This window comes from Pantherophis guttatus, chromosome 2, assembly GCF_059756535.1.
Source record: "Pantherophis guttatus breed Tessera chromosome 2, ASM5975653v1, whole genome shotgun sequence".
Lineage (NCBI taxonomy): Eukaryota > Metazoa > Chordata > Lepidosauria > Squamata > Colubridae > Pantherophis > Pantherophis guttatus.
In genome coordinates, this window is record NC_142064.1 from 190,201,713 (window position 1) to 190,225,965 (window position 24,253).

At 39.0% G+C, this 24,253-nt stretch overlaps 1 long non-coding RNA gene across 1 annotated transcript in view; it reads right to left on the minus strand.

Moving 5' to 3' along the window:
• Positions 1 to 187: 187 nt before the first annotated feature.
• Positions 188 to 24,253, minus strand: part of LOC148115466 (uncharacterized) — a 33,791-nt gene continuing 9,725 nt past the window's right edge. Inside the window, exons 2-4 of the long non-coding RNA XR_015731659.1 lie at positions 3,117 to 3,149; positions 2,114 to 2,143; positions 188 to 342 (exon numbers count right to left, since the gene is read on the minus strand). This is a non-coding gene — a long non-coding RNA (uncharacterized LOC148115466). The remainder of the gene's footprint in view (positions 343 to 2,113; positions 2,144 to 3,116; positions 3,150 to 24,253) is intronic.

Here is a 24,253-nt window from a genome sequence, read left to right on the forward strand (position 1 = left end):
GTGGCTGTTCAAACACCTGCTTTGCCACAGCAAAAAAAAAAAAAAAATCACATTTGATGCAATTGAGTTTACAGCCCTTTGCCCCAGAGGATTTAAGCTGACAGCAGTGACAGTCATGCAAGGATATTTAAGAGTGTTTATGTTATTATTCAAGAAACAGACTAAAGCATCTCTACTTACATTTTCTGGTTTTAAGATTTTGGTGATAGCCTTGCTTTTAGCAAACTCCTTAAGAATATTGCGCATGGTGGCATATGCATTGGTCAAACTTTCAGAGTCTTCGGTCTCCAATAAATGCAGGGCCTCGATGTATTTGTCCAAATTATATGATGCACACTCTTTCTGCAATGACAGCATATTTTTTTAACAAGGTTAAAACACATCTGTAAATTTATAGCACTGTGAACTATGGAGATTAAAAGCTATAATAACATGGTACAAAAAAATGTATTTGTAGTATTTAAGACATGGCGCCACCCAGTATTCTTGCATTGCCTAGAAAATTACGCCTTACGAATAAGGAAAGGAAAAGAAAGGCATCCCTGCGGATTTCACTCCAGTAGTCATTGCTGACTCTAGAGGGTGGCACTCATCTCTGTTTCAAGGCCATGAGCTGTTTCCTTGTGCCTGTGTATGTACATGTGTGTGTTGCCAAATACAAATAACAAATAACCCTGGCTCTATATTGTTTGACCCATTTCTTGGATTGCCTCTTGGATAGTTCTCTCTAAATAATCAATATTCTCCCCCATCTCTCGGTCTTGTACAGCATGTTGCTTTACGTCGCTTTACATGGCTTTACTGCTTAAAGGTGGCTTAGCGTATTATATGATCTCATGATTTAGTGTGCTGTATAAAACCAGCCAATGGCTTGTCATGAGGCATGAGCCCTGTCGATATACATTTAAAGGATGTGGTTGGTGTTATGCTGATAGAGGTTTGAATTTCTACTATGAATATGCATACATTAAGTATATATTGAAGGCATTATGCTGTGTGCACGCAAATTAATGATTGAAAAAATATTGCATGTATGGATATATCACTACGTTCATGAATTCAGCCTTGACCCTTTCCACCTATTTTATGCAAATAACTGTGGGGTGTGGATCCCAAAATTAAGCAAGATGGGAATGCAGATATCAGGTTGGAAAAAAGGTCCCTGTCTTAGAATTTGAATATTCTTCATCCCACAAGTCTGGTAAAGCTGTCAAGTACAAAGCTTAGGAAGTGGTGAATGGTTCGCCACTATAGTCACTCACATCTCAGTTAAACACATTCTCTTTAGTGTACACTTCTCTTAAGTGTAAGTCTTTGAAGTGACGTTTAAAGTGAAAGTGAATTGTAGTTTGGATGAAGAATGCATTCTAATGAGAGCGTGTTTAAAATTGTTCTTTTCTGCCTTTCAGAGGGCAATAATAACATTCAGAAATTATGAATGGGTGGGCAAAAGACAACACAATGCACTTAGTTTACTTTGGACTACTTAATCATAAGCTGGCTCTATCTCTACAGCACCAATTTGGCATGCTTGGATCAGCTCATCCTTAAGAATATTGTGCTCTGTAAATAGTCAGGAGCTTCCTTGCCGTAATTCAAGATGGCACCCCTAATCTTGCAATCACAGGCTCACCCTTTTTTTCCTTCTTTACATAGATCCTGGGTAGAGCTTCAGTCATGGATTCTCAGCCACCATCTTGACTGCTTTCCTCATAGATGCCATGAAAATAGCAAACTATCTTTCCCCCAAAAAGTTGTGGAAACCATGAGCGTGGTCCTCCCATCCATGATATTATATCACATCCCTAAATCATTTGCAACACTTCAGGTTAAACTTTTTAGGATGAATATAATGAGTTTGATATTGTGGCCTCAAAAGTGTTTTTAAACTGAGGAACTAACTTTGCCAGGAATATATCTTACATTTTAAATAAAAGCACAATATTTTCAAGGTGGCATCACTTATTTTAGTTATACCTTAACACTATACCAACTGTTTTCTACAGTATTTTTCTCACCAATCACTAAAAATAAATCTCATAACAGCTTCAAACCTGACATGGTCTAACTTTTTGGAGTGGGGGAGACATGAATAGATTGTTTTATTTCTTACCTCTATTGTAATTGGGATTTCCACTGTTTGCTACAAATGAACAAAAGACAAAACAAGGTTAGATAATACAAAAAGAATAAGGGATCCAAGGATAAAAATTATATATAGCCTGCAAGATATGTAATATTATCTTTGACAATTATCTCTTCTTAAATGTACATAATAAAATTATATTCCAGGGAAGAAAGAAAGAAAGGAAGGAAGGAAGGAAGGAAGGAAGGAAGGAAGGAAGGAAGGAAGGAAGGAAGGAAGGAAGGAAGGAAGGAAGGAAAGAAGAGAGAGAGAGAAAGAATTGCAGTCAGCTTCATTTCCCTAAATGTTCTTCTCAATTCCTCAAAGCCTACCCTTTTATGTCAGAATGTAACAGTATTCAGTTATTGTCTTTTCATGTAGAACATGAAAGAGCCTTGGTGGTGCAGCAGACTAAACTGCTGTTAAAGTAGCACTTAGCTGCCAGCTGCCTGCAATTACTGCGAGTTCAATTCTCACCAGGCTCAAGGTTGACTCAGCCTTCCATCCTTTCGAGGTAGGTAAAATGAGGACCCGGTTTGTGGGGGCAATAAGCTGATTTTGTATAAAATAGAACACTGCTCAGGGGGGCCCAAAAAGCCCTACTAAGCAGGTATATACAAAAGTATGGAGGCTATTGCTTAATGCATTGTAAGCCGCCCTGAGTCTCCGGAGAAGGGCGGCATATAAATCGAACTAATAAATAAATAAATAAATAAATAAATAAACTATCCAGTCTGTCTAATCAATAATTACTAATTATTGATTAGACAGAACTTCAGTTCATTAAAGAGAATAATGTATTTGATTTTCCAGAATCTTTATATATATTCTCCCAATCAATACTGCATTGATTCAAAAAAGATAAAAAACTGACAGTCAAACTTTGTATACATTTATTCAAAGTTATAAAATATAATTCAAAATCAAAAAACAACTTCCACTGAATGCTCAGGAGGATGTAACTTGAGAAAGTGAAACTTAATCATCTTACCATGCTTTCATTCTTGGATCTCAATGTATTACCCTGCAAAGGACACAATAAAGTTAGACAATTGATATAGACATTTTAAAAATGCAATACATATATCAACGTTTAGACAAAAATAGTCAGCTTCATTTAATACTTATAGCATACCTCTTTCATTATTTTGTCTAAAAGTTTTATGGTTTCCAAAAAGATGGGTAGGGGTGTAGGCATGCAACTGACAAACACTCCAATGCAGAGGAAAATCAAGCAGTGAGACAACATTATGATATTAGCAGAAAGCTCTCTTGTACTGATTCTGGCAATCTTTGATCTTGATATATATATACATGTACACAGACACATGATGCTAAAGGAAATGATTAATATCATACATCAGAGTGGAGGGAGTAGGAAACTACCTTGAATAATGGAATCTCCAAATCGCTTATCTCACCCTGAGGTATACCTAGTTTGATACGATGACTATTATCACTTTAAAAGAAAATATATGCCAACATGGGCACAATCCAGAAAGCGAGAAATACCTGTTTGATTGTGTTAAAATAACTAGGTGGGCTGAGTGGGATCTCCTTAGCTATCCAGGTCCAGATGGACATTTTGCCCTAGAAGGTACTCTCAAAAGACTGAAACAGTTCAGTTTGGATAAAAGATTACTGAAATTTTATCAATAAAGCCTCAAGGAATAGGTCATCTGCCACTTGTAGTTGACAATGTTACCCAATTCCAGTCCAGAGGAGTCCATTATGGTTTCTGTACAGTTTATTTTAATTTTATTGATTAGCCCATGGGCCATGGGTCAAAGTGCAGAGTTCCAAACACAAATTATTATTAAAATCTGATAAAAACAATTTAAAATGGAATTGAAATAAAATACAATTTAAAATGAGATTGGAATAAAATTCAATAATTTAATATATGAATGGATAAAATATGATAAAATCATTTCTGTATAGGATTGCAACCTAAGTTTTGCAAGACAGGTGAGACTTCCATCAGCGAAATCACCAAAGTGAATTTTTGTAAGCAAATTGAAGGCAATGGGAGAGTTTTGATTCCTGTAAAAACTTTGAGACTACATATTTAGACAGGGCTAGAATGGGAAGGGGGCATTATGAGTTAGCAGCCAGTTTTTCCAACTCACCCACTTCTTAGGGGTTCCAACTCACTCATTCCTTAGGGCTACTGGGGTGGAAGACAAGATACACAAACACATCCGCATCCTTATCTAGATTTTCCACAGTTCTCAGCAGGATGGCGGTATCTTTGCTTTTGTATCTAGCTGGTCAACCACAACTGATGTGCTGCTATAGATTGCTTTTTATATTAATTGCAATGGAAAACGAGGGGAGCCATAAGGGTGATCTTTGTTCTTCTCAACAAACTATCTCAGGATTGTTATTTCCTTACTGCTCTTAACAAAGAGAGGAGTCAACTTCTAAGTTTCGGGTTGCCCACATAGCAGCGGTGAAATCCAGCAGGTTCTGACAGGTTCTGGAGAACCGGTAGCAGAAATTTTGAGCAGTTCAGAGAACTGGCAAATACCATCTATGGCTGGGCCCAGAGTGGGGTGGGAATGGAGATTTTGCAATATCCTTCCCCAGGAGTGGGGAGAGAATGGGGATTTTGCAGTATCCTTCCCCTGGAGTGGGGTGGGAATGTAGATTTTGCAGTATCCTTCCCTTGCCATGCCCACCAAGCCACACCACACCCACCAAGCCATGCCTCCAGAACCTGTAGTAAAAAAAATGGATTTCACCACTGCCACATAGGTATTATAACGTCACAATTTTTAAAGGTTATTTTTCATCTTCAATCTAGTATAATTTTGACTTAAATTAATTAAGTGTAAAATATCATTTACACCTTGGCTTTGGCCAATAATAGATAAAACAGGTAACAGGCAACCCTTCCTGAAAACGAATTCATTGCAGAGGCAGAAGATTTGAGCTGTGAGTAAAAGGTAGATTGGGAACTAGAAACAGGTAAAATACTTTCAAAATATCTAGAGATCTAACTTGTTTAGCAGGAATAAAAGAATCATTCTTCATACCTGTACAGGTTCTCAAACAGAAATCTAGAGGACAAAAATGGCAGTCTACAGCTGCAATGTTATTCAGCTCCCCATATACACAAATACATACATCAGTTACAGCTGTGAGTTATGTGTCTTATGATCATTTTATAAACAACAGCAGATATTGCACCATATCTATTTGTTAATTAAAATGTGCAGAACCTTCTCACCAGTGGTGAAATCTAAAATTTGTTACTACCGGTTCTGTGGGCGTGGGATAATGTGACTTGGTGGGCGTGGCCAATTTTTTTTTTTTTAACTTTTAAAACCATTTTTTCTACAACCTCTTTAGCAAAGAGGTTGTAAAAAAATGCTTTCAAAAGGCTCTGACGATCCCAGCTGAGTTGCCTGATTGGCAGAGGCTTTTTTTCTTTTAAAAGCCTCTGCCGATCAGGCAACTCAGCTGGGATCGTCAGAGGCTTTTAAAACCATTTTTTCTACAACCTCTGAAGAGGTTGTACAAAAATACTTTTAAAAGCCTTTGACGATCCCAGCTGAGCTGCACGATCATCAGAGGCTTTTTTTTTTTTACTTTTAAAAGCATTTTTTCGGCCAAAGAGGTTGTAGAAAAAATGTTTTTAAAAATTAAAAAAAAAAGCCTCTGATGATTGCACGGCTCAGATGGGCATGGGGGGAGGGCTTACTCAGTTCTCCTGGCTCAATATGTTGCAAAGAGGGACTGGTACTAATGCAGGGGTGAAATCCAGCAGGTTCTGACAGGTTCTGGAGAACCGGTAGTGGAAATTTTGAACCATTCGGAGAACCGGTAGCAGAAATTTTGAGTAGTTCAGAGAACTGGCAAATACCACCTCTGGCTGGCCCCAGAGTGGGGTGGGAATGGAGATTTTGCAATATCCTCCCCCCAGGAATGGGGAAGAAATTGGGATTTTGCAGTATCCTTCTCCTGGAGTGGAGTGGGAATGGAGATTTTGTAGTATCCTTCCCCTGCCATGCCCACCAAGCCACATCATGCCCACCAAGCTATGCCCACAGAACTGGTAGTAAAAAAATTTGGATTTCACCATTGTACTCATTAGATGGGAGAGAAGTTTTAGATTGCCAATCTAATGAGAAGGGACAACTAGGGAATATGCTTATTAGAGGCTGTCATCTGGGAAAGGAGTGAGAAGTATGGACTAAACATTTTAATTGCTGTCCTTGTGAATTCTGCACTTCTGCAGCTGGGCTTTTTTGAGTTTTGCAGTTATCCTCCTAGACTCTGTGTCATCTATTGTGAGTTCAGTGTCTCTGCAGCTTGGATGTAGTTCTGAAACTCATATTGTAAGACTCCTCAACATGGTCCTGTCTCAACAATCTCTGACAGTAGTTCCAAAGTTACCGGTCACACAATGCCTTATTCTTCTAGTCAAGACTATCACTCTTTCTCTTTCACTTTCTCTCCCTCCCTCCCTCTCTCTCTCTGGAATTCTGGGAGTCAAAGTCCACAGGTCATAAAAGGGACACAGTTGCCCACCCATGATCTAAGAAGCCCAAGTTTGGGGCTTAATTTTGCTCAGATAAAAACCAAACTAAGAATAGCCAACTAAGACATATCAGTAACATAACTGCCACTGTTTAATATATGTAAAACTTCAGAATCCAAGGCTATAGGATGTAGTAAAATCCCTGTTATGCCAATGAATATGGGAATAGTGCTGTGAGTAAAATTACTCTAGTTATTTTAATTGGTCACCTCACCAATGCTATGGGATTTGCTGCCAATGGTATCACTAGTATTGGATGGAACCTTGGACAAAGATTGCACTGATGGCACTGAAGAGCAGTAGCATACAGTATTGCCCTTCAGCTACAGTTCAAACCGAGGATACCTTAATTAGAGGACTGTCCCTAGTTAGCTCTTAGACAACAGAAAGCAGGACACACAGCTAAGTCCCTTAGGACTTATGTACCACTTGTAAAGAATGAAAAAAGAATTAAGAGAGCAGCAACGTGCCTGATAATATAAAGCAGGGAGCCATCTCAGTGATTTTAGTTCAGATTCATTTCATGGAACCTAAGCCAAAACCAGTCAGTATCTCAACTGGGGACAAGATGGAAGATCCTCATCACAATGTCAGCTGGATAATAATAAAAGGAGATTATTTTTTGCAAAACCTAAGCAATATCTTAAGCTAAGGAATACTTTATACCAGGGGTGTCAAGCTTGATTTCATTGAGGGCCACATCAGGGTTGTGTTTGACCTTGGGGGGCTGAGATGGGTGTGGCCAGGGTGGGTATGGCCAGCTTGACGTTACTCGTATTGGGGGCACCTGTGGTGGCCCAAGCATTCTGCCAGCGAAAACAGGCTCCTGAGCTCCACTTTTGGCTGAAACGGCCTCCTGCAACCTTCTGCCAGTGAAAACAGAGCTTTGGAGGGCCACTCCGTTTTTGCTGGCAGAGGCACCACGGGCCGGTCCTTTGCTGTTTCCAGGGCAGCACTGCGGGCCAGATCTAAACACCCCGTGGGCCAGATCCAGCCTCCAGGCCTTGACTTTGACATCCCCTGCTTTATACATTGGGTTATCGATATAACACAATTTCATATAAAAAGCAAAGTATTATTTGTATTTGTATTGTGTCTGCATTAATTGAAATGAATATGAGAACTGCAGTTCCTGACTTTCTTAAAGTAGACACATGTGCATTTCACCTTTGATAATTTCTTCCCAGAAAGTTGAAGAGATCATTTGTCTTCTTGTCTTCATTTTTAGATAATATGTCAAACAAAGACTAAATAAAGTATTCATTTTTATACAGGCTTCCTTTGCTTTAATGGTACTGCTAAATTATGGGAGAACAGTGAAAGAACAGATTCCATCATATCTCATGTTTGCGTCAATCCTAAGCAATTAATTCTTTTTTTAATATAGTTTTTTTGAGGGTCTAGGGACTTTACAGAAGCATAAGCAAACTGGATCTAGATCTAAGGAAATGTTGTAATTCTAAGGAAATCATCCTGTGTCCTTTTTCCCATCTGGGTAAAAGATGGATATCCTCTTAATCATAGCATCCCCAGAGATCCAGAATGTAAAAAAAGAACCAGATTAGAAATATATTTATGCTAATAATAAGTTAATTAAATAGTCAACCTTTTCCCTTAAATAGCTTCTGCCCATCTGATGCTTCTGGTTGACATGTTTTGAGATTATAGAGGCAGTCAGTTCTTCTGACTGATCAGAAGATTATAGATTATAGATTATAGAGGCAGATCAGTCAACTGACTGGTTGCTGGTTTTTCCTAGGGCTGCAAGGCCATAAGAAGAACCTGAGCATTAAGTTGAAGTCAGGAAGTTTTAGTATCCAGATCCTACATCCATTGAGTCATCATTTCAGAGATATTTTCTTATGGTACTTAAGCAAAGAAACAGAAAGATCACCAGTGGGCAAAAAAAGCAGGGAAGCAAGAGTGACTCCCAACTTCCCCCTTGACTCTCTTTGTAGAAAGATGGCAGGGAGTCTTGTAAATGATGGTCCCATGACTGCAGTAATGCAGCTGTGTGGCAGCATTGAAGTGGACAGATTTCAAGATCTCCCGGATCCCAGATTTTGGATGCATTCTGTAAATTAGCCCATTTGAGGTACATTGATTCAAAAATTATCTTACGATGCACTGCTTCACCAATTGAAAGTTTCAAACAATCAGGCAGTCATAAGCTTTTTAGTAGGTAGTGTAAAGATTCCAGGACCCAAGAGCACTTAGCCAGAAATGCAAATACTGTTGTAGAATCATGTGACCAAAAGTCAGTCTTTCCGAAAAGAAAAAATAATTGTCATATTAAAAAAAAAAAAACCCCACAAAGACACCCAGTACTTCCCCCTATATTGGAAAGCCTCGAAGCTCTCACTTCTGGAAAAATGAGTTCACAAAGAAGGGTCACTTTCATACTCCTTGAAGAATATCCTGATAAGAGATGACCTTCAGCAGGGACTTTCTTGTTGCATTTTGTCAGCCTCACACGGTAAACCAGATAGGAATCATAACCAGATGAGCTAATTTCTCTTTATTGTAAAGCTACCTTGACAGAATCTTGAAAATCTGAAAGTACAGTTCTGCCCACTTCTTCTTTACAGCCCAAGAATCTAAGGAGGCTACTTTCTGAACCTTTGACCTGCCCACTATCCAGCTGCAGGCAATGGTGCCTCTTATTTGATTGAGCTCTTGGAAGTGTTGTGTCACCAAATCTCCCAAGGTCTTTCCTATAAGACATTAAAACCCCTCGGGCAGACAAATTTAGAATGAGACAGGAAGTCTCAGTAATATCCATGTTCCAAACTGAATGATTGCCAATATCTTAAACTTCACTTAGAAACAAACTAGAAACCAATGCATTTCTTACTTAGAAACAAACTGCATTTCTTATACCAGAGATATGAGAAGTCAGTAACTGGTCTTAGCAATTCTGTTTTTATTAGCCACATGTCTTAAAAAGCAAACTGATGATGGGAAAAGGAATTAAAATGTAGAGAAAATATTCTGGAGTATGATTGAAAAATCAGAGGTTATTCTCTTTACTAAGTGATTGTGTTCTTCTATAAGACAGAAGAAAGAACTCGGTTGAAAAGTGACACTTTTGTGCTTACAAAAATCTAGATTATCATCGTTATCATCTCTCATCTATGCAGGATGTGGTTGATGAAATTGAGAATCTGAAGACATTCATAGAAAGAGTGAACATGCAAGTGATGCATGAAATATATTGCCATGGAAAAGTATATTGCAGATTTTTTCTTTTTTAAAAAAAAGCAAATTGGAAACAAGAATTCCCTATGAGAGGGGGATGTTAGATGAAACAGTGCAGATTTAGAGCCAGAAAGTTCTCAGTGGGTGTTGGCATGTATATTCATTCTTTCTTTTATTCACCTGTACAGGTTTGCTTGTCAATAATTGTGGCCCTTAGGATGAAATTGTTTTTGAAATATGAATAGCCAGCCCTAAGACTATTGAATACTGTCACTTGGCTTGAGCAGATTTGCAAAGTCTACCAGAAATAAACCATTTCCTCCTGATTTTTCATGTAGAACAGAGAACATCCAATTGGAGACTGTAATAGGTAGTTCAATTATAATTATACCTAAATAATTGGTACAAGGAGTGCAATAATAGCAGTAGCACTTAGACTTAAATACCACTTTACAGTGCATTACAGCCCTCTCTAAGCATTTTACAGAGTCAGCATATTGCCCCCATATTGCCCCTGGGTCCTCATTTTACCCACCTCGGAATGATGGAAGGCTGAGTCAGCCTTGAGCCTGGTGAGATTTGAACTACCAACTTGCAGGCAGCCGGCAGTCAGCAGAAGTAGCCTGCAGTACTGCATTCTAACTACTGCGCCACCAAGGCTCATGTTAATAAGGTAATGAGGGATGTAATGTCTTCAACTTCCTGACTGCATGCAAGCTGCCTCAAAACCCACACAGGTCCCTATAAAGGCCCCAGAGTTCCCCCAACATAGCCATTATTGGGGCCATTTAAAGGAAGAACAAAATCAGAAGAATATCCTGTAGTGGAACCTTTCCTAGTCTAAATTGAATTGAACTGTTCTAACCCATAAACCCCTTAGTCTTTCTTTCGCCTGACAAGGAAACACCACACAGAGAGACAGACATAAAAACATAGATACACACTGAATATGATGTTACATGATACAATGTACATGATATATGATACCATACCATACCATACCACACCATAATCTATATAAATAAAAATGTAAATGTCCGTTTGTACATAACCGCACATCTCCGAAAGTTCTTCACTGATTGCTTTCAAATTTTGACACAACGTTGCATTCGACTACGGGCATGTTTTTATATACCTATATTATATATATATATGTCACACTGTGAGGTAAAAATATGAAAAACATTGGAAAACATTGAAAGACATTGACAAACATTGAAAAACATTGAAAAACAGCACCATCTGCTGGACGTAAAACCAACATGGCAGCCTCCTAGCCCTGATTACACTCAACAGATTTCTGCTCCTTATATTTAGACTCTCCATATTGCTTCCAAGAAACTGCTCATTTGGAAGGCAGAGACACCCGAGGGCCATATCCTGCTCCCCACCAGGAAGCCGGTGCAACCAGCGCTTCTAGGGCCTGCCTGAGCCTGTCTCTGACCTTCCCCTCCCCTGGTCACCCCGCGAACTAGCCTCGCCCGCCGCTGCTGCCCATCCCCCTTGCCAGCCGCTCTCGGGGCTCCCTCCAAAGAACACTTGGCAACGAGGCTGCCTGGGTCCACCGAGTGGGAACCCTCTGTCCCTCGCCTGGCCCAAATCATGCCTGGCCCAGCGCTACCACGGGCCCCGAGGTCAGAAAGACCAGCCGCTAACTGGCGCTATGCAAATCCAGTCGGTGAGTGGGAGATGGAGGCAACTGGAGTCTCAGGGTCACCTTTGATTCCCAGGTGGGCACTCTGGCAGTTCATGGAGTCTACAGGAAAATTTTGGCCTCTTGCAGAAAAGGGGCTCCGGGGAGGCTTTGGGGGGCAGAAATGGGCAGGAGGGAGGATGGCCGGTCCTCCTTCGTTTTGCCTGGAAGAGCGGGGGATTTAATCATTCCCCTGCCCTTGGCAGGTGGGGGAGGAGAATTGTGCAGCAGGCGTCCAGTGGGGTGTGCGTGGCTCCTGGCTTTGCTGCCTTCTTCCTTTGAGCGGGAAGCCCCAAACCAGCCTTGAACCCCCGCCACACCCCCTCCCTTCCCTTCCCTGCTATGCATCTCCCCATTGAGCCCCCAGAGAACATCTGTGTAGGGAGGACGGAGGGGGGTGAGTTTCTGCTGTGGTGCAGAGAGCTGTGAAGGCCTGGCCTGAAAAGATAAGGACGATGGCGGGGGATGCAGAAGAGGCTGGGCCAGAGACAGAGATAAACAGAGAGAGAGAGAGAGAGAGACATAGAGAGAGAAACATAGAGAAATACTGAGAGACTGGGGGAGAGAGAGACACATACAGAGATACAGAGGGGGAGAGAGGGAGACATAGAGAGATACAGAGGGGGGAGAGAGAGAGACATAGAGAGATATAGAGAGAGGGGGAGAGAGAGACACATAGAGAGATACAGAGGGGGGGAGAGACAGAGACATAGAGAGCTACGGGGAAGAGACAGAGAGACAGAGAGAGATACAGAGAGAAGGGGGAGAGAGAGACATAGAGATATAGAGAGAGGGAGAGAGAGACACATAGAGAGATACGGGGGAGAGAGAGAGACATAGAGAGATACAGACAGGGAGAGAGAGAGAGAGACATAGAGAGATACAAAGAGAAAGGGGGAGACAGAGACGGACGATTTTGTGGTTCCCATTGTTTTTTAGCAACCGGTTCTCTGCCCTAATCACCAGCTGGGTAGGCGTGGCTCGGGGGCTGTCATGTGACTGATGAAAGTGAGCAACGTCAAGTTGGCCACGCCCACCAAATGTTCGTGGAGAGTTTGGAACTTCAGCCTCGCTCTTTTAGCCCAGCAGAAGCACCAGACTGGACCACAGCAACGCGTGACCAGGTACAGCTAGTATTATAATAAATACATAAAATAATGTTTGCTATGTTACTCCTTCCTATCTTCTCTTTCTTAGCTTGGCCATCTTTTTGCTTAGTCATCTCTTAATTCATCCTTTTTTTCCCCTCCAGTTGGAAGCCTGTTTTTATCCTTTTTTTGCCTTGTAGCCAGTGATGGGTTGCCCCCAATTCAGACCGGTTCTATAGAACCGGTAGTAAAACCGGCGCAAGGTCTGTTCACTGACCCTGACATCATCAGAAGTGATCTGCGTATCTGCAGAAGCTTCTGCGCATGCGCGAGCAAAGCAAGCACACAAGCGCGATCCTGTTGCGAACCGGTAGTAAAGGTAAGTAAAACCCACCCCTGCTTGTAGCCCTTCCAAATATCCCATTTTCAGGTACCCTCTGCACATTCCTTGTAATTTTTTGAGGTAAGAGAATTTCACATAGCTCATTGGGAGGAGGAAATTTATATAAAACAGGGCTTTTGTTTTGCATTGCTGAGACCAAACAGGCTCTTTTCTTGAAGATACAAATGAGAAATGATCCAATGCATACTCCCTTAGTTTCTTCAAAGTTAATTTTGGTATGCATAGATATTTGTACCAATGCTGATTGTTTTCCATTGATGTGTTCTGCATTCCTCTCCCATCCAAATAATGAAACGATCTCATAGATTAGACCTCCATGTGATTAAATTTACCCAAATCACTTTTATTGCCTGCTATAGCCTGCTATAGCCTTCTTTCAAAGCTGAGGAGTAATGGAATGGAAGAATTAGTCAGATTTTGAATATGAGTAATCATTTCATCCCCTCTGTTTTTTGCAGTGATAAATCTATCTTTGTTACAAACTTGCTTCCATTTCAGCTGAAAAAAAAGGTGATTTAAAAAACTAGCATCAAAAAGTTTTTTAAAAAACCAAATATAAATAATCTTCTGAACTATATGACTCCTGGCCTTCTTTTTTCATTCAAGCAATATAAGAAATCACAACCAGTTCTTTCTGGATTGTATTTACTGCCAGAAATGGCAAGATTGCTGTTCTGATGTGTTCCACAACGTGATGTTTCATTAATCTGATTCTGGATGACATATTTTAGACATTGGCAGAAGAGTATTTGAGAAAAATAGCTTAGCTCTTTTTTCTTTTCCTAATTTACCACTGAATCCTTTGCAAATCTTTCACAGGGGGTGGGGGTGGGGGGGTCGTGAGACCTGCTTTTTGGAATGGCCTACAGAATGAGAGACTCTGAAATCAAGGAAGATAAGGAAGGTAACTTCCTAAGGCCACCACTATTATTTGACCATGAGATGTGCTCCAAGAACAGGGGTCAAGGCAACACATTAAGCCAAAACATACTTCGTTTGGTATGTTGTGTGAACCCAGTCAATTTATGACTATCACTGAGTATTGTAGCTTATGATTTATGATGATCTTATTTTATGATTATGATCATGATCTATCACTTGTTGCTTGTATGTATGTTAAGAGCTTATGCACCAGAGACAAATTCCTTGTGTGTCCTATCACACTTGGCCAATAAATAATTCTATTATTCATCCAGCCATGGTTAAATAAATAATTGTTTATAGTGTCGTACCATGGAACCAGCATATATTGTTTATATGGCTTTTAATATTCAGGGTTCCCTTTACTTGCATATTTATGTTTATTTATTAATATGACCAACTGATAAAAGCAATAGAATACAATAGAATTTTTAATATACTCAATAATAATGAAAATAATGGAAAAAGCTGTGCTTTGTCATGAAATGCTAAATTCCAATATAATGAGGAAATCAAAAGCATCACAATTGGGCAGGATAAATATATATTCAAGTATAAATCTCTTTCGGGACCGCCTTCTGCCACCAACAGCCTCCCACCGACCAGTTCGCTCCCGCAGAGAGGGACTCCTCAGGGTGCCGTCGGCCAAGTTATGTCGGCTGGCGACACCCAGGAGGAGAGCCTTCTCTGTCGGAGCTCCTGCCCTTTGGAATGAATTGCTCCTGGATATTCGTAACATCTCTGACCTCCGGGTCTTTCGCTGTGACCTCAAGATCCTACTATTCCGACAGGCGGGGCTGTCTAACTGAATGATTTTAAATTGGGTTTTAATTTTGGGTTTTAAAATTCGGCCAAAACTATTTAATGATTTTAATTAATTTTAACTATGATATTGTATATTTATGTTTTAATTCTGGCTGTACACTGCCCCGAGTCCTTCGGGAGAAGGGCGGTATATAAATATTATTATTATTATTATTATTATTATTATTATTATTATTATTATTATTATTATTATTATTTCCATATTAAGGCTTTCAATCTGCTACAATGTCTAGAAACCTGGACAAGGCAATCAGTGAATGCTCCAAATTTATAGATATCCAATATTGGGGTGATAAAAAAGATTTTTTTAAAAATAGAAAATGCCAACCAATATTTCTTGTTCTTATGGCACAAGATAATTTGTTCTGTGGCTTCCCAGTGACTAGTATTGAGAGGCTGTATCCTTTGCTTTAGAGGCAGCTGGTAATCTTGGTCTCAAGTTTCTGCTGATAAATGCCAAGCCTATCTGGAATTAGATCACCTTCACCCAAGACTTGGTTGTAACAACCTGACATATATTAGTGAAAACTGTCTAGATAAGGGCAGTGATATTGTCCTTTGGGAGGTCTATCAGAGTCAGGAAGTGGGAGTGGGATTTGAGGTATGAAGCTCTGTTTAAAATAGACCAATAGGAATGGAATGTTCCTGTACTGGCTACCCTGCTACCCAGCTGAATTGCTTTCTGGGTTCTCTAAGTGAGTTTCTGGGTTGGGATTGAATTCCCTCACCTTACAGTGTGAAGAAACTTCAGCCTCCATGCCCTGACAGTATTCGCTCTCCACAGTGGCAATGGTAATCTTTGCTCAACACATGCATATTTGCCCTTGCCTATGCCTTGGAGCAGTTTTAGGTGATCTGGACATGTAGGGCATTACTTCTCACCTAATGTCATGGTCAGATCACTTCCTAATCCTGTTAAAGCAATTGCTACCCAAGAGCTCGGTAGGGCTTGGATATTTATTAGAATGGTCTTTCTCATTTGTCTGATGGATCTGAAGAATTTCAGAGGATGCTTGAAGGAGCCTCCAAGGGATTTGAGAAGTAGTTCTATTGGTTGTCTGGTCAGTCTATTGGCATCATGAGGTGCTCTTTACAGGATTTCTCTGCTCTGAAGCAATTTCTTGCAAGCCTCTGACCTTACCTAGGTTCAACTGAAAAGGGATGCCTGCTGAACTTCACAAAATCTTGGTTTCTACAGTCCAATCCTGAGACCCTGTTATGGTTTATTACAAGAAAATTACAAGCATCTCAGTAGGGACTTAAATATCTTGAAGTATCCAGATTGGCTTCTTCTAGTTCGTTCATTCCCTCAGAAGAAAATGTATTTCTTCCCACATAGCCCATGTTTTCTTACTATGGTGGAAACTGTATTATGTTCGAAGATGATCTGAAAACAACTATGCACACCAGAAACCAAGAGTTTCATTATTATTATTGTTGTTGATGTTGTATTATATTATTGTAGTTGTTATTTTGGGAACATTTCTCAACCAAGTTAAAAAAAGTTATTTCTGTAATTGTTTCAAAGTTGAGCTATTTATCTATTGATCTGACATGGTCACTGAAGAGGAGATGGCTCTGAAGACAGGTTTGAGCATGGAGTTCCAACAGGAGCATTTTCTTCACATTATTTTGTTTATATTATTTCTAAACAAGTTATTCACTGTGGGAAAGACAGGATATAACCATCATAAAAATAAAGTGCACCTTGAAAAATTATGAAAGGAAATTATCGTTTGCTTCCTTTGCTTCACTGACACGGGTGTGCCTCCTTCCCTACAAATGGGATGTTTATGTGCCATATTTAATTCAGAAAACCAACACAAAGAGGACGGAGATCTGATCTCTATTGAACTGGACTCTAGGACATGCACCAACAAACGATAGTTAAAGAAAGGAGGTTCAGACTGAACATTAGGAAGACTTTCCTTGTAGTGAGAGCTGTTAAGTAGAAGAATAGACTGCTTGAAACTGTAATAGATCCCCTTTGCTGGTGGTTTTCAAACAGGGATGAATAGCCAGGAAATTATGATAATTTAGTGGATTCTTACACAAGATTCCTGGATTAAATGATCTGTAAATTTCCTTCCAGTGCATGCATTTAGATTCTGTGGTTACCTCTGAATCTACTGTCAGATGCTCCCCTCTTAAAATTTGATCTGCAATAGTAAAAACCATATTAAGTACTAAATTCCTTCCCATTGTATTTGAGTGGTGATTACATCAAATTACTTACAAACATTAAAATTGCTTCTGGTTATTATCTTTACATCAAATATTTCTCTTCAAATTGTATTCTTAAGCATTTGAGTTTCCCCTATTGTGTGACATGTAATATATACAGAAGTCATTCTTCCTTAATTTTATTCAAACTCCTATTTTGAATCCATATTGTTAATTTTGCCATTGCATAGTCCCCAGGTTTGGTATCCCAATTTGTTATTCTTAGTAAAATAGAACTTTTCCAGTATTGGGTCAAACATGTCCTCCCAATTATCAGCATATATTTTAGCAGATAGTATTTTTAATTTATTTCTTCTGGAAAGATTCATAATTGAAAAAAACGGACATTTCAATTCAAGTTTTATTTTTAATTTTTGAAAGGAAAATTAAATAATTAATCATTAATTGAGTGATTTACATGGCCATCACATATGATTAAATGTTCCTTCTATATCACAACAGTGTTACATGATATACACCTTAGAATTTAATGTGCACAGAATGGTGTGAAGAGTTTTTTTTGTTTTTTTCTCTTATTTGCTAGTTTTTAAATACAAAAGCTTTGTGTGGAAAGTCCCCTAATGGCACCAATTGTGACACTTCCTCCAACTGCAAATAATCAACTTCAAAGGTGGGATTTTCCTCAGGATTAACTGGGGAAGAAAGGGTTGATTCCCCTCTAGGCGTGCTGCAACCTGAACTCTAACCTCTCCCGAATCTCTCAGAATCTAGGTTACAAAAATCCAATAGGCCAATACATGTTCTTTTTGTTTCTAGCCCTAGTTCTGTAGTAACTTTTCAAAATATAAAAAGCTTGGCACTCAAACATCTGAAAAAGAAGGGACCTGGATCTTCGGTTGAAACTCAACTCCTACTTATCAAAGTGACAGACATTCAGTGAAAGGTGCCGAAGTTTAGTAAACAGTTGGTATCAGCTTATTAGGGAGCAAGTCTTGTTTTCAGTAGTCCTGGGGAAAGGGGATTTCCAAAACAAAGACAGATGTCACTTGTATACATTCTTTTCTTGCATGCCTCTTGAGCAGAACCCAAGAATGTTTGCCGAGGGCCTACTCAGCAGTGACTTTCCCTCAGTTCAGGATAAAACTGACAAAAGCTGTTCAACAATAAACCCACACCCAAAAAACACAGGTGTGAAATTTTCTCAATGTTTATGAACAAAACTATACGTCTATAGAACACTGTTTGAATAGAACACTATTTGTAACCTTATTTGATCTTTTGATTTTTCCCCGAACACCATCACTCTGTTAAACAAATAATTCCCTCAACACTGTCAAACTATTCACTAAGGCTGCATTATTATTACTATTAGTCTTCTCATCGTTCCTATTACTCACCTCCTCCTACTTATGACTTCATGACTGTATTTTGTTGCTTGTATCCTTACAATTTATATTGATATTGTTTCCTAGTATGATTTGATTGCTTATCTGTACCCTATGACTATCATTAAGAATTGTACCTTACGATTCTTGATGAATGTATCTTATCTTTTATGTACACTGAGAGCATATGCACCGAAGACAAATTCCTTGTGCGTCCAGTCACACTTGGCCAATAAAGAATTTTATTCTATTCTATTCTATTCTATTCTATTCTATTCTATTCTATTCTATTCTATTCTATTCTATTCTATTCTATTCATCTTATTCATATCTGATTCCAGTAATTCAGTGAATCTTCTTTCCAGATAAGAGAATAATTGGATTGTAACCTTTTTAAGTAGTATTAACCATTTTAAGAAGAGATTGGACAACCATTTGTCTGAAATGATAAAGAGTTTCTGGCTTGATCAGGGGTTGGACTGTAAAACCCCCAAGGTCTCTTCCAACTCTGTTATTCTGTTACTCTGTTATTAAAAACTTCAGCCACCTTTCCCCTGGTTATGATGATGATTACTCCCATATAATATAGAAATGGATAATCAGCAAAAAACATATTTTTATGGTGTACATTTTTACCAAGGACAACTAGGCTGATCCAGAAATCTCTCTGCTTTGCTTTGCTCAAGCAACCAATAAACTCCAGGATTCATAGGAAATGAAGAGGTAAATCCTACTTTGAGTTGAGCTCATCACCTTTGAGGACATTTTCCAACTTGTCAGTCTAACTTATAACTGGTAGTTTCCCATCTAGATGACTAATCAAATAAGGTTGTTAGTTTAGAATGATCAAATTGCCTTTTCTCTTGATTAGTTTCAAAAAGATTAAGTTTCTAACACTATCTGATAAAGCCTCTATTGATAAAATGGGTATTAAATGACCACATTAGAATGAAATGTATTGATTTATTAAATTTATATGCCACCCATCTCAGTATCAAGTGACTTTGGGTGGCTTACCACATCATAAAAACAAGAATACAAAAGCATTAAAATATTAATAAAATTAAACATTAAAATTAACCCCCCAAAAGGTAAATTAGGAACCAGTACAGGAGTGGGATGGAGCTGGGATCTTCTTCTATGTTCACTAGCCAACTCCAGCATGAAATATCCCATATGGGCCCCAATCCAATGAGAAAAGCCAATGAATACGAGAGAGAGAGAAAGATTAACAGATGATGAAATCAATAGCCTGAAATAATTCAAGAAAGGCATTTATTTCAGCTCTTTGAAGTACAGATGTTTTGTGTTTTGCTATGGGACTGCACTTAAAAAAATTGAGTGAGATTCCAAGAAATGATAATGATTAGGTATGTATTGCATAACAGATAATTCATTATTTGCTAATTTATTTAATTGTACCCTATGCCATTATAGTTTTCTTTTGACTCTAGGAAGGGTTGATAGCATTATCACTCGAATGTTGGAAAAGCCAGTAGTCCATACACATCTTAAGATTTAAAATCCTGACATAGTAAATCCTTTACTATTTCATGCTGTGAGTTTCTGAAAGGGCTGTTCCCCTTTTAGCCTGTTCATTGTCTCACACAAAGTAACTTTTGTCTTCCAGACAGCCGCATGGTAGGGGGGCTGCATGTCAGCCCCACTTCGCCTGGGCTGCCATTCTGGCGAGGACGGAGACAAACAGATTATGCCACCCCACATTCCAGCCTGGAAAATCTTGCCTTAACGTTGCCTGCTTCCTCCTGACGACAGCTGGTCGGACCCTCTTCTGCCCACTGTTCTCGGGGCCTCTGTTTCTTTCAGCACCGCCAGAAGCGCTACTGCCTCTCAGCTGAGAGGCGGATGGGACCACACCTGCGCAAATGCCACACCGGCTACAATAGCCAGCATTAATTGGGGCTTACCGAAGCTGTTCCCAGCACAACAGCCCCGACGGCCCCAGACTAATTACAGCTAATTACTAGCCCAGGGATGCAGCTGGACCCCTCCAATCGGCGACAGGTGTTGGGGTGGAGTTAGGGGGTCGAGTAGCAGGGTGGGGCGCACTGGGTTTAAAACGGTGATGGGAGCACGGGATGGTTAGAACTGACAATATTTCACTGGAACTGCACTGGGTGATTGTTGGAGCGTGCCGGATCGTGGAAGGTAAACTTTACAACAACCTCCACCCTGTTGTCTGGTGTTTCCTTTCCTATCCTGATTCGGAACCTGACAGTATATATGTAGTTCATCTTAGAAAAAGCCTTAATAAGAATAGAATAGAATAGGATAGGATAGAATGGAATGGAATGGAATGGAACGGAACGGAACGGAACGGAACGGAATGGAACGGAATATTCTTTATTGGCCAAGTGTGATCAGACACACATGCAATTTGTCTCTGATGCATAAGCTCACAGTGTACATTTAAACAGCAAGTAATGGGTCATAGATCATAATCATAATTACAATCATTAATCATAAATTACAAACAACAATTGAAAAATCATAAGAAATCAATAGGAGAAGATAGTAGGAAAGATGAGAAGATGAGAAAAGATGAGAAATGAGACAGTGCTGTGGGAATTAAGTGTTCAGCAGAGTGATGGAACAAAAAAACTAATCCTGCTGGAGCTTAACCTGGAAGTACCTATAAAATATAGGCCTGTGAACTAGTCCTTTGAATATTGGGCAAAAACAGATGGCATTTAATGTCATAATTCATCATTTGTTTATTCAAGAAAGGGTTGGTATGGTGGGCCATAAACCAACCTGAACCTGCTGCATGTTTTTGTATGGGGATGATAGATATTAATGTATGGCTCCCAAGGTCATGGTGAGAACCACTTCCTGTCTACAGAAATAAAAATCTTACAAAATCTTTGTAGAAGGCCCTGCGTTTGCACAATTCACTGAATCACAGATTTAGCCAACCATTTTTTTTTTAGTCCCACAACTAGTGTGAACCCAACTCATGTAATTCAGTGTATCGTTTTTCATTTCAATCCAGAAAACTAATTGGGTAAATCATAGTTACATTAACCATGAATAATTATGTTATGCAGATATAGGGACTGTGTTTCAGTGGTCTCAAAAAGTTAACTGGGTGTGTTCTTAGCCCCTTTCATGCCCCCAGAAATAGAGAGAACTCTTTGTGCTATTACTGAATCTGAAAGGAGACAGATAATTTAATATGAAGAAAATCTTAAAACATCAACAGTTCCTAGAAATCTAAAAGGCAGCAATAGTTCATTGGAATGCTATCCCAAAGCTAGCTTCCAACCCTAAATTATACTTATGTTATAAAACATAGGTGGGGGGCAGAAAGGTAAAAGGCAAAATGAAGAATTATTTATCCAGAGTAACCATAAACCAAACTAAACCAACCAGGTGTGACACAGATATTCTTGAATTGATGAAGAGGTTAAGATATGCCATGTAAAAGAAATCTTGGTCTGTTTCCTCCATGAGAGGCTGCCTGTCTAATGAGCTTTTCATTTCTCTTCTCCGAAACAGCCACTTTCAGGTCAAGATAAAGTATTCCAGAATTGATTATATAGTATGTAATATCTCCTCTTCCATTTCAGATGACCACTTATTCTGCTGAGATATAATAGTTGTCTATAGTGAGTTGTTGTTGGCACATGGTGACATATATCACACTGGAGGACAAGAAAGTACTACATTTCCAATTTTGTGAATACAGGTAGTCCTTGAGTTACAACCATTTGTTTAGTGATCATTCAAAGTTACAACAGAACTGGAAAAAAAAAGACTTATGACCATTTTTCATGCTTATAACAGTTGCAGCAGTCTCACAGTCACAGGATCAAAATTCAGACACTTGGCAATTGACTCATATTTATGACGGTTGCAGTGTCCAGGGTCATGTGATCATCTTTTGCAACCTTCTGACAAGCAAAATCACTGGAGGAGCCAGATTCAATTAACAACTGTGTTGCTAAGTTAACAATTGCTAAGTTAACAACTGATTCACTTAACAACTGTGGCAAGAAAGATCGTAAAGTAGGGCAAAATTCACTTAACTAACTCACTTAGCAACATAAATTTTGGGCTCAATTGTGGTCATAAGTCGAGGACTACTTGCATATTATTATGTCCTGCTGGTGCCTATTGGAGAGGGGATGTCAGGTGAAAGGGCAGCTGTTTTTGAAACAGTCATATTGAAAATACGTTTTTAATTACGCCGTTATATTTTAAATTGTTTTTCATGAAAACCGAACATTTAAAAAATGGAAGTTGCCTGGGTCTCTCTTGTTCTCTGAAATGTTCTCAGCCTATAATTCAGCTTCCAAAATAGATACGGAACAAAGTTGGAAAAGAGGCTTCCCACAGACTTTGTTTCCTGTGGCTGAATTCCTGTTCTGTGGTCTATCATTAGCAATTAGTACCATACTCATTTTCATTAGATGACTTCCTAAAAGCAAGGCCATCAAGCCCTCTGGAAAGGAAATGTTTTTTGGCCAGGAAATGTTTTAGATCAGAATGGTAGTTCAGGATCCCTGATTCAATGAATTAATCAGTCACTCCATTTCTGGATTTATTTATACCCCTGTATTATATTCCTAAGGCAATGGGTGGGATTGCAGAGGAGAACAGTCGCATGCAATAAGGAGATACAAATGGTGAGATTAAAACTGCAACATTAAAACTCTTCATTATTTCCATGCAGGGTTCTACCGATGCACCTGCCTCACTTTGTTTGCAGAATCTTATGCACGGTCTGGAAGGCAGCCTCCATTTGTATCTTTCCCACCTTTTCCTAGCACTTCCACCACTTTTCTTATCATTTTCCATCCATTAGGGAATAAAAGATGTATTTCTGGTGCGATGGTTTTTTTCACCAAGGGCCCTCTGGCCTGAAAGTTCAGTGTCCTAGAAGTAGACTATCCCTCTTCTGCTCAAAGGGGGAAAGTTCACCTGAATTGCCCTCACATAAGATATAATTATTTATTCTTTAGATAGAATTTTTATTGGCCAAGTGTGATTGGACACACAAGGAATTTGTCTTTGGTGTATATGCTCTCAGTGTACATAAGGAGAATAAAATACATTCATCGAGGATAGGCTCACAAAAGAGCTCCAAGATAAAGAGAACACTGACTTTTATTTAGTTTGGCAAAAATGGTACACATGGTTAGAAAGAAGGATAGGGCCAACAACATAGGACATTAGGAGAACATAACTCAAGAATTGTAGAAATAGATACATGAGATGAGCCGTAGGATTGTATAAATAAATGGTTAATATGTTTGTAGAAAGATACTGCTGAACTTCAATGAAGATATTAAGGTATAAGCAAGTAAATTTGTAAATAGTATGATTAAGGAAAATTGGTTAAATGGACAGTAATCACCGATGCGAAGGTTTTCTAGAAGTTAGTCGATTGACTCTTTGTTAATGTATAAGTGTTTACATGTATTTGTGTTTTACGTTTGTTTATGTTAATAAAATTAAAAAAAAAAGAGAGGGCAATAAAACAGAAAATACTCAAAAAAAATACATTCATCGAGAATAAAAAGATACAACACTTAGTGATAGTCAAGGTTACTAATAAACTAACAAATTGTACTAGGAAACAAATAAAAACAATATAAATTGAAAGATACAAGAAACATGGTTATAGTAATAAGTGGGAAGAGAGAGATGCTAGTAAGGAAGAGAAGAATAGTATTAATACAGTCTTAGTAAATTATTTGACAGTGTTGTGGGAATTAGGTGTTAAGGAGAGTGATGGCATTCAGGGAAAAACTATCCTTGTGTCTAGTTGTTCTGGTGTGCAGTGTCCTGTAGCATTGTTTTGAGGATAGAAGTTGAAACAATTTATGTCCAGGGTGTGAGGGGTCTGTAGATATTTTCAC